At 52.7% G+C, this 7,771-nt stretch overlaps 1 non-coding gene across 1 annotated transcript; it reads right to left on the reverse strand.

The window, feature by feature from the left end:
* Positions 1–258: 258 nt before the first annotated feature.
* On the reverse strand, positions 259–2,246 carry LOC148344937 (18S ribosomal RNA). Its single transcript, XR_015848987.1, has one exon. It is a non-coding gene; the product is annotated as an 18S ribosomal RNA (ribosomal RNA).
* Positions 2,247–7,771: the final 5,525 nt, after the last annotated feature.

The raw sequence follows: 7,771 nt of genomic DNA on the forward strand, positions 1-7,771 counted from the left end.
ACTGGGGTCGTCGGACGAGCGCGCTACCCCGCTCGCACGGAGGTAGCGCGACATCGCCCGCCGCCTTTTCTCGCGTCGCGCCGCGCCGCGTGGCGCCCGCCGAACTCGCTCCGACGCGCGGCCCGGGAGTGACCCGCGCCGCGCCCCCCGTCCCGTCCCGTCCCGGTCTACCCTCTTCCTCCGCCTGCGACGACCCGCCGCCCTCGGCGTCTGGCTCGTCGGGGGTGTACCGAGGCGGATCTGCTGCCGCTCGTACGTTAATGATCCTTCTGCAGGTTCACCTACAGAAACCTTGTTACGACTTTTACTTCCTCTAGATAGTCAAGTTCGACCGTCTTCTGGCACACCGCCGGAGCCGGGGCCGGCCCCGGCGGGGACTATCCGAGGACCTCACTAAGCCATCCGATCGGTAGTAGCGACGGGCGGTGTGTACAAAGGGCAGGGACTTAATAACGCAGGCTAATGACCCGCGCTTACTGGGAATTCCTCGTTGGTGGGAAATAATTGCAATCCCCAGGCCCTGTCACGAGCGGGGTTCATAGGATTACCCGCGCCTGCCGGCGCGGGGATAGACGACGCGCTTATACGCTCAGTGTGGCGCGCGTGCAGCCCCGGACATCTAAGGGCATCACAGACCTGTTATTGCTCATTCTCGTGTGGCTGAGAGCCACTTGTCCCTCTAAGAAGTTTTCTGCCGCCGACTCCGCGCGGGGGGCCGCGGTACTATTTAGTATGTTTGAGTCTCGTTCGTTATCGGAATTAACCAGACAAATCGCTCCACCAACTACGAACGGCCATGCACCACCACCCACGGTATCGAGAAAGAGCCTTCAATCTGTCAATCCTTTCCGTGTCCGGGCCGGGTGAGGTTTCCCGTGTTGAGTCAAATTAAGCCGCATGCTCCACTCCTGGTGGTGCCCTTCCGTCAATTCCTTTAAGTTTCAGCTTTGCAACAATACTCCCCCCGGAACCCAGACACTTGGTCGGTTTCCCGGGTGCTGCTCGGCGGGTCATGGGAATAACGCCGCCGGATCGCGAGTCGGCATCGTTTATGGTCGGAACTAGGACGGTATCTGATCGTCTTCGAACCTCCGACTTTCGTTCTTGATTAATGAAAACATTCTTGGCAAATGCTTTCGCTCTCGTCCGTCTTGCGCCGGTCCAAGAATTTCACCTCTAGCGGCGCAGTACGAATGCCCCCGGCCGTCCCTCTTAATCATGGCCCCAGTTCATGACAACCCACAAAATAGAACCGGAGTCCTATTCCATTATTCCCAGCTGCGATATGCAGGGGCGGCCGTGTGGCCTGCTTTGAACACTCTAATTTCCTCAAAGTAAACGCTTCGGGCCCCGCGAGTGACACCCAGCGAAGGGCATCACGGGGGCTTTTGCCGAGAGGCAGGGGCTGGGACAGACGGATGCACGCCTCGCGGCGGACCGTCAGCTCGCGTCCCGGGGTCCAACTAGGAGCTTTTTAACTGCAGCAACTTTAAAATACGCTATTGGAGCTGGAATTACCGCGGCTGCTGGCACCAGACTTGCCCTCCAATGGATGCTGGCCGATGGGTTTGTGTTCGGCTCATTCCAATTACGGAGACTCGAACGAGTCCCGTATTGTTATTTTTCGTCACTACCTCCCCGTGTCGGGAGTGGGTAATTTGCGCGCCTGCTGCCTTCCTTGGATGTGGTAGCCGTTTCTCATGCTCCCTCTCCGGAATCGAACCCTGATTCCCCGTTACCCGTGGTCACCATGGTAGGCGCAGAGTCTACCATCGAAAGTTGATAGGGCAGACATTCGAATGAGTCGTCGCCGCCTCGGGTGGGCGAGCGATCGGCACGAGGTTATCCTGAGTCAACACAAAGGGGGGGCCGGGCCGGCGGAACGAGGACCGGCGCGCGCGGAGCCGCCCGCGCCGCTTACGCCCCCGCCCGGAGAGGCGGAGGCCGGACGCGGGGGACGCGCGCGACGGCTGAGCCCCCGCCCGCCGGACACCGCGTGGGTTTTTGTGTCTGATAAATGCACGCGTCCCCGGGGCGAGGCCGGAGCCCCGCCCGCGAGTCGGCGCTCGTTTGCATGTATTAGCTCTGGATTTGCCACAGTTATCCAAGTAACGGTGGAGCGATCAAAGGAACCATAACTGATTTAATGAGCCGTTCGCAGTTTCACTGTACTGGCCATTCGTACTTAGACATGCATGGCTTAATCTTGAAAACAAGCATATGCTACTGGCAGGATCAACCAGAGTGCGTCTGCCGCCGGGGGGGCGCTGCTGGTGGCGGTGCGGCCCTGGTCCGGGACGAGGCTGTGGCTACAGCCGGGCCCGGGGGGCCGCGCGACACTCGTATACGTTCGGACGGGCTGACGAGCGGGTGTCGTGAAACGATGTTTCGCGCGGAGCCCTAGCACGCGTGGCGTCGGGCTCCGCGACGGTCGGACGTCTGGGTGTGGCTCGAGACGGAAGCTCGACCTCGGTTCGTCTTGGTTCTGCCGCCAAAAGGTTCACGCCGAGGCATGGTTTCGCAAGAGGGCCCCGCGAGTGCCAGCCGTGGATCCCGCCTCACTCGTAACTCGTATCGGATTCGTCCGGCCTCACTTTCGTTCGCACATCGGACAGTTATACGTGTGCTTTAGTAGCTTCCGTTCCCTCTTAGTGAGGCCGTCCGTACGTACCGCCCCAGCTCTTTCTGAGGCGGGTATCCACTCGGCTCGGGGGGGGCCCAACGTTTGCCTAGTATCCTCGGCGCTGGAGCTTGACCCGCAAAGCCGGAGGAGCCGCACGCCCGAACACCGGCTTGCGCCGGCCGACGTGGGCCCTCCGAGGCGGGTCTCGTGTGCCAATCGCTCAGTTGGGGAACCGGCAGGCCCGTGGGCCGACGCCGGCTCACCCGGGGGTGAAGGGTGCTTCGATGGAGGCCCCCTGTCAGCCTCCGCGGAAGTCCGGCTTCAATACTTTAAAGTTTGAAAAACTTAGACATTTTTCGAGAACCGGAGCTTAGAGGGGTACATGCAAAAGCCAGGGCCGCGGGAAGCGCCCTAAATACTTCAATACTTTAAAATTTGAAAAACTTAGAAATTTTTCGAGAACCGGCATCTTCCCTCGGTAATTGCGAGATGCGAGGCCGCCCCTAGCCTCTGCTCTGTCGGACTCAATGGTCACGGGTGGCCGCTGATTAGCCCTGGTGCTCACCTCTCAAAATTGCGAGTCCCTAATATAATTCTGGCTGTCGGCTGGAGAAGGGGGTATAAAATCGGCACTTGAGGGAACGCCGGGCCCTCAAGTTCGGGGCCCTCTAGCGGATTTTTGAGGTACTGCACTCCCATTGGAAATGCATGGGCGCTCCGTCCACTACCATGTAATTCCCTCACAATATCTGCCCCTGCGTGGCCGCGGGATGCTACTGCAGCCCCGTTGGTAATGAATGGGCCTTTCGGAGGCCATAAATACAGCGCCGCTGCATGGATTTTGGCGGTACTGCTGCTGTCGCTGAAAATACATGGACCCGTCTGAATGAATGGGCCTTTCGGAGGCCATAAACTCAGCGCCTCTGCATGGATTTTGGCGGTACTGCGGCTGTCGCTGAAAATACATGGACCCGTCTGAATGAATGGGCCTTTCGGAGGCCATAAATCCAGCGCCGCTGCATGGATTTTGGCGGTACTGCGGCTGTCGCTGAAAATACATGGACCCGTCTGAATGAATGGACAAAATATAAATCAGACACTACAGAACACAAGCATAATCCAAGATTACAAAATCATCTCAGCCTTTAAAAGAAACAAAAACCTGAAAGACTACTTAGTAAAAAGTAAATTACCAGAAATCAACATAACACAAACGCAGGGCCCCACATTCTACAAACAAGCCACCACAGTTAGGAACACCGTCACCAACACAAACTACCTAATTAAACAAACAATCACACCTGCTACGGAAAACTGAAAATACATGGACCCGTCTGAATGTATGGGCCTTTCAGAGGCCATAAACTCAGCCAGCGCCGGGCCAGTGTTTGGGGTATTGTGCCCGCCACTAGTGGCTGAATACATAATAATAATAATAATAATAATAATTCCCTTGTATTGTCATTCTGTGTAACAATGTACACAGAACGAAATGTCGATTGCACTGGGCTAGTGTTGAGGGGAACGTCGGGCCCTCAAGTTCGGTGGCTTGGAGCGGATTTTTGAGGTACTGCACTCCCATTGGAAATGCATGGGCGCTCCGTCCACTACCATGTAATTCCCTCACAATATCTGCCCCTGCGTGGCCGCGGGATGCTACTGCAGCCCCGTTGGTAATGAATGGGCCTTTCGGAGGCCATAAATACAGCGCCGCTGCATGGATTTTGGCGGTACTGCTGCTGTCGCTGAAAATACATGGACCCGTCTGAATGAATGGGCCTTTCGGAGGCCATAAACTCAGCGCCTCTGCATGGATTTTGGCGGTACTGCGGCTGTCGCTGAAAATACATGGACCCGTCTGAATGAATGGGCCTTTCGGAGGCCATAAATCCAGCGCCGCTGCATGGATTTTGGCGGTACTGCGGCTGTCGCTGAAAATACATGGACCCGTCTGAATGAATGGACAAAATATAAATCAGACACTACAGAACACAAGCATAATCCAAGATTACAAAATCATCTCAGCCTTTAAAAGAAACAAAAACCTGAAAGACTACTTAGTAAAAAGTAAATTACCAGAAATCAACATAACACAAACGCAGGGCCCCACATTCTACAAACAAGCCACCACAGTTAGGAACACCGTCACCAACACAAACTACCTAATTAAACAAACAATCACACCTGCTACGGAAAACTGAAAATACATGGACCCGTCTGAATGTATGGGCCTTTCAGAGGCCATAAACTCAGCCAGCGCCGGGCCAGTGTTTGGGGTATTGTGCCCGCCACTAGTGGCTGAATACATAATAATAATAATAATAATAATAATTCCCTTGTATTGTCATTCTGTGTAACAATGTACACAGAACGAAATGTCGATTGCACTGGGCTAGTGTTGAGGGAACGTCGGGCCCTCAAGTTCGGTGGCTTGGAGCGGATTTTTGAGGTACTGCACTCCCATTGGAAATGCATGGGCGCTCCGTCCACTACCATGTAATTCCCTCACAATATCTGCCCCTGCGTGGCCGCGGGATGCTACTGCAGCCCCGTTGGTAATGAATGGGCCTTTCGGAGGCCATAAATACAGCGCCGCTGCATGGATTTTGGCGGTACTGCTGCTGTCGCTGAAAATACATGGACCCGTCTGAATGAATGGGCCTTTCGGAGGCCATAAACTCAGCGACTCTGCATGGATTTTGGCGGTACTGCGGCTGTCGCTGAAAATACATGGACCCGTCTGAATGAATGGGCCTTTCGGAGGCCATAAATTCAGCGCCGCTGCATGGATTTTGGCGGTACTGCGGCTGTCGCTGAAAATACATGGACCCGTCTGAATGAATGGACAAAATATAAATCAGACACTACAGAACACAAGCATAATCCAAGATTACAAAATCATCTCAGCCTTTAAAAGAAACAAAAACCTGAAAGACTACTTAGTAAAAAGTAAATTACCAGAAATCAACATAACACAAACGCAGGGCCCCACATTCTACAAACAAGCCACCACAGTTAGGAACACCGTCACCAACACAAACTACCTAATTAAACAAACAATCACACCTGCTACGGAAAACTGAAAATACATGGACCCGTCTGAATGTATGGGCCTTTCGGAGGCCATAAACTCAGCCAGCGCCGGGCCAGTGTTTGGGGTATTGTGCCCGCCACTAGTGGCTGAATACATAATAATAATAATAATAATAATAATAATTCCCTTGTATTGTCATTCTGTGTAACAATGTACACAGAACGAAATGTCGATTGCACTGGGCTAGTGTTGAGGGAACGTCGGGCCCTCAAGTTCGGTGGCTTGGAGCGGATTTTTGAGGTACTGCACTCCCATTGGAAATGCATGGGCGCTCCGTCCACTACCATGTAATTCCCTCACAATATCTGCCCCTGCGTGGCCGCGGGATGCTACTGCAGCCCCGTTGGTAATGAATGGGCCTTTCGGAGGCCATAAATACAGCGCCGCTGCATGGATTTTGGCGGTACTGCTGCTGTCGCTGAAAATACATGACCCGTCTGAATGAATGGGCCTTTCGGAGGCCATAAACTCAGCGCCTCTGCATGGATTTTGGCGGTACTGCGGCTGTCGCTGAAAATACATGGACCCGTCTGAATGAATGGGCCTTTCGGAGGCCATAAATTCAGCGCCGCTGCATGGATTTTGGCGGTACTGCGGCTGTCGCTGAAAATACATGGACCCGTCTGAATGAATGGACAAAATATAAATCAGACACTACAGAACACAAGCATAATCCAAGATTACAAAATCATCTCAGCCTTTAAAAGAAACAAAAACCTGAAAGACTACTTAGTAAAAAGTAAATTACCAGAAATCAACATAACACAAACGCAGGGCCCCACATTCTACAAACAAGCCACCACAGTTAGGAACACCGTCACCAACACAAACTACTAATTAAACAACAATCACACCTGCTACGGAAAACTGAAAATACATGGGACCCGTCTGAATGTATGGGCCTTTCGGAGGCCATAAACTCAGCCAGCGCCGGGCCAGTGTTTGGGGTATTGTGCCCGCCACTAGTGGCTGAATACATAATAATAATAATAATAATAATAATAATTCCCTTGTATTGTCATTCTGTGTAACAATGTACACAGAACGAAATGTCGATTGCACTGGGCTAGTGTTGAGGGAACGTCGGGCCCTCAAGTTCGGTGGCTTGGAGCGGATTTTTGAGGTACTGCACTCCCATTGGAAATGCATGGGCGCTCCGTCCACTACCATGTAATTCCCTCACAATATCTGCCCCTGCGTGGCCGCGGGATGCTACTGCAGCCCCGTTGGTAATGAATGGGCCTTTCGGAGGCCATAAATACAGCGCCGCTGCATGGATTTTGGCGGGTACTGCTGCTGTCGCTGAAAATACATGGACCCGTCTGAATGAATGGGCCTTTCGGAGGCCATAAACTCAGCGCCTCTGCATGGATTTTGGCGGTACTGCGGCTGTCGCTGAAAATACATGGACCCGTCTGAATGAATGGGCCTTTCGGAGGCCATAAATTCAGCGCCGCTGCATGGATTTTGGCGGTACTGCGGCTGTCGCTGAAAATACATGGACCCGTCTGAATGAATGGACAAAATATAAATCAGACACTACAGAACACAAGCATAATCCAAGATTACAAAATCATCTCAGCCTTTAAAAGAAACAAAAACCTGAAAGACTACTTAGTAAAAAGTAAATTACCAGAAATCAACATAACACAAACGCAGGGCCCCACATTCTACAAACAAGCCACCACAGTTAGGAACACCGTCACCAACACAAACTACCTAATTAAACAAACAATCACACCTGCTACGGAAAACTGAAAATACATGGACCCGTCTGAATGTATGGCCTTTCGGAGGCCCTAAACTCAGCCAGCGCCGGGCCAGTGTTTGGGGGTATTGTGCCCGCCACTAGTGGCTGAATACATAATAATAATAATAATAATAATAATAATTTCCCTTGTATTGTCATTCTGTGTAACAATGTACACAGAACGAAATGTCGATTGCACTGGGCTAGTGTTGAGGGAACGTCGGGCCCTCAAGTTCGGTGGCTTGGAGCGGATTTTTGAGGTACTGCACCTCCCATTGGAAATGCATGGGCGCTCCGTCCACTA

Source organism: Urocampus carinirostris, unplaced genomic scaffold, assembly GCF_059441175.1.
Source record: "Urocampus carinirostris isolate Australia breed hairy pipefish unplaced genomic scaffold, RoL_Ucar_1.0 HiC_scaffold_174, whole genome shotgun sequence".
NCBI classification, from domain to species: Eukaryota; Metazoa; Chordata; class Actinopteri; order Syngnathiformes; family Syngnathidae; genus Urocampus; species Urocampus carinirostris.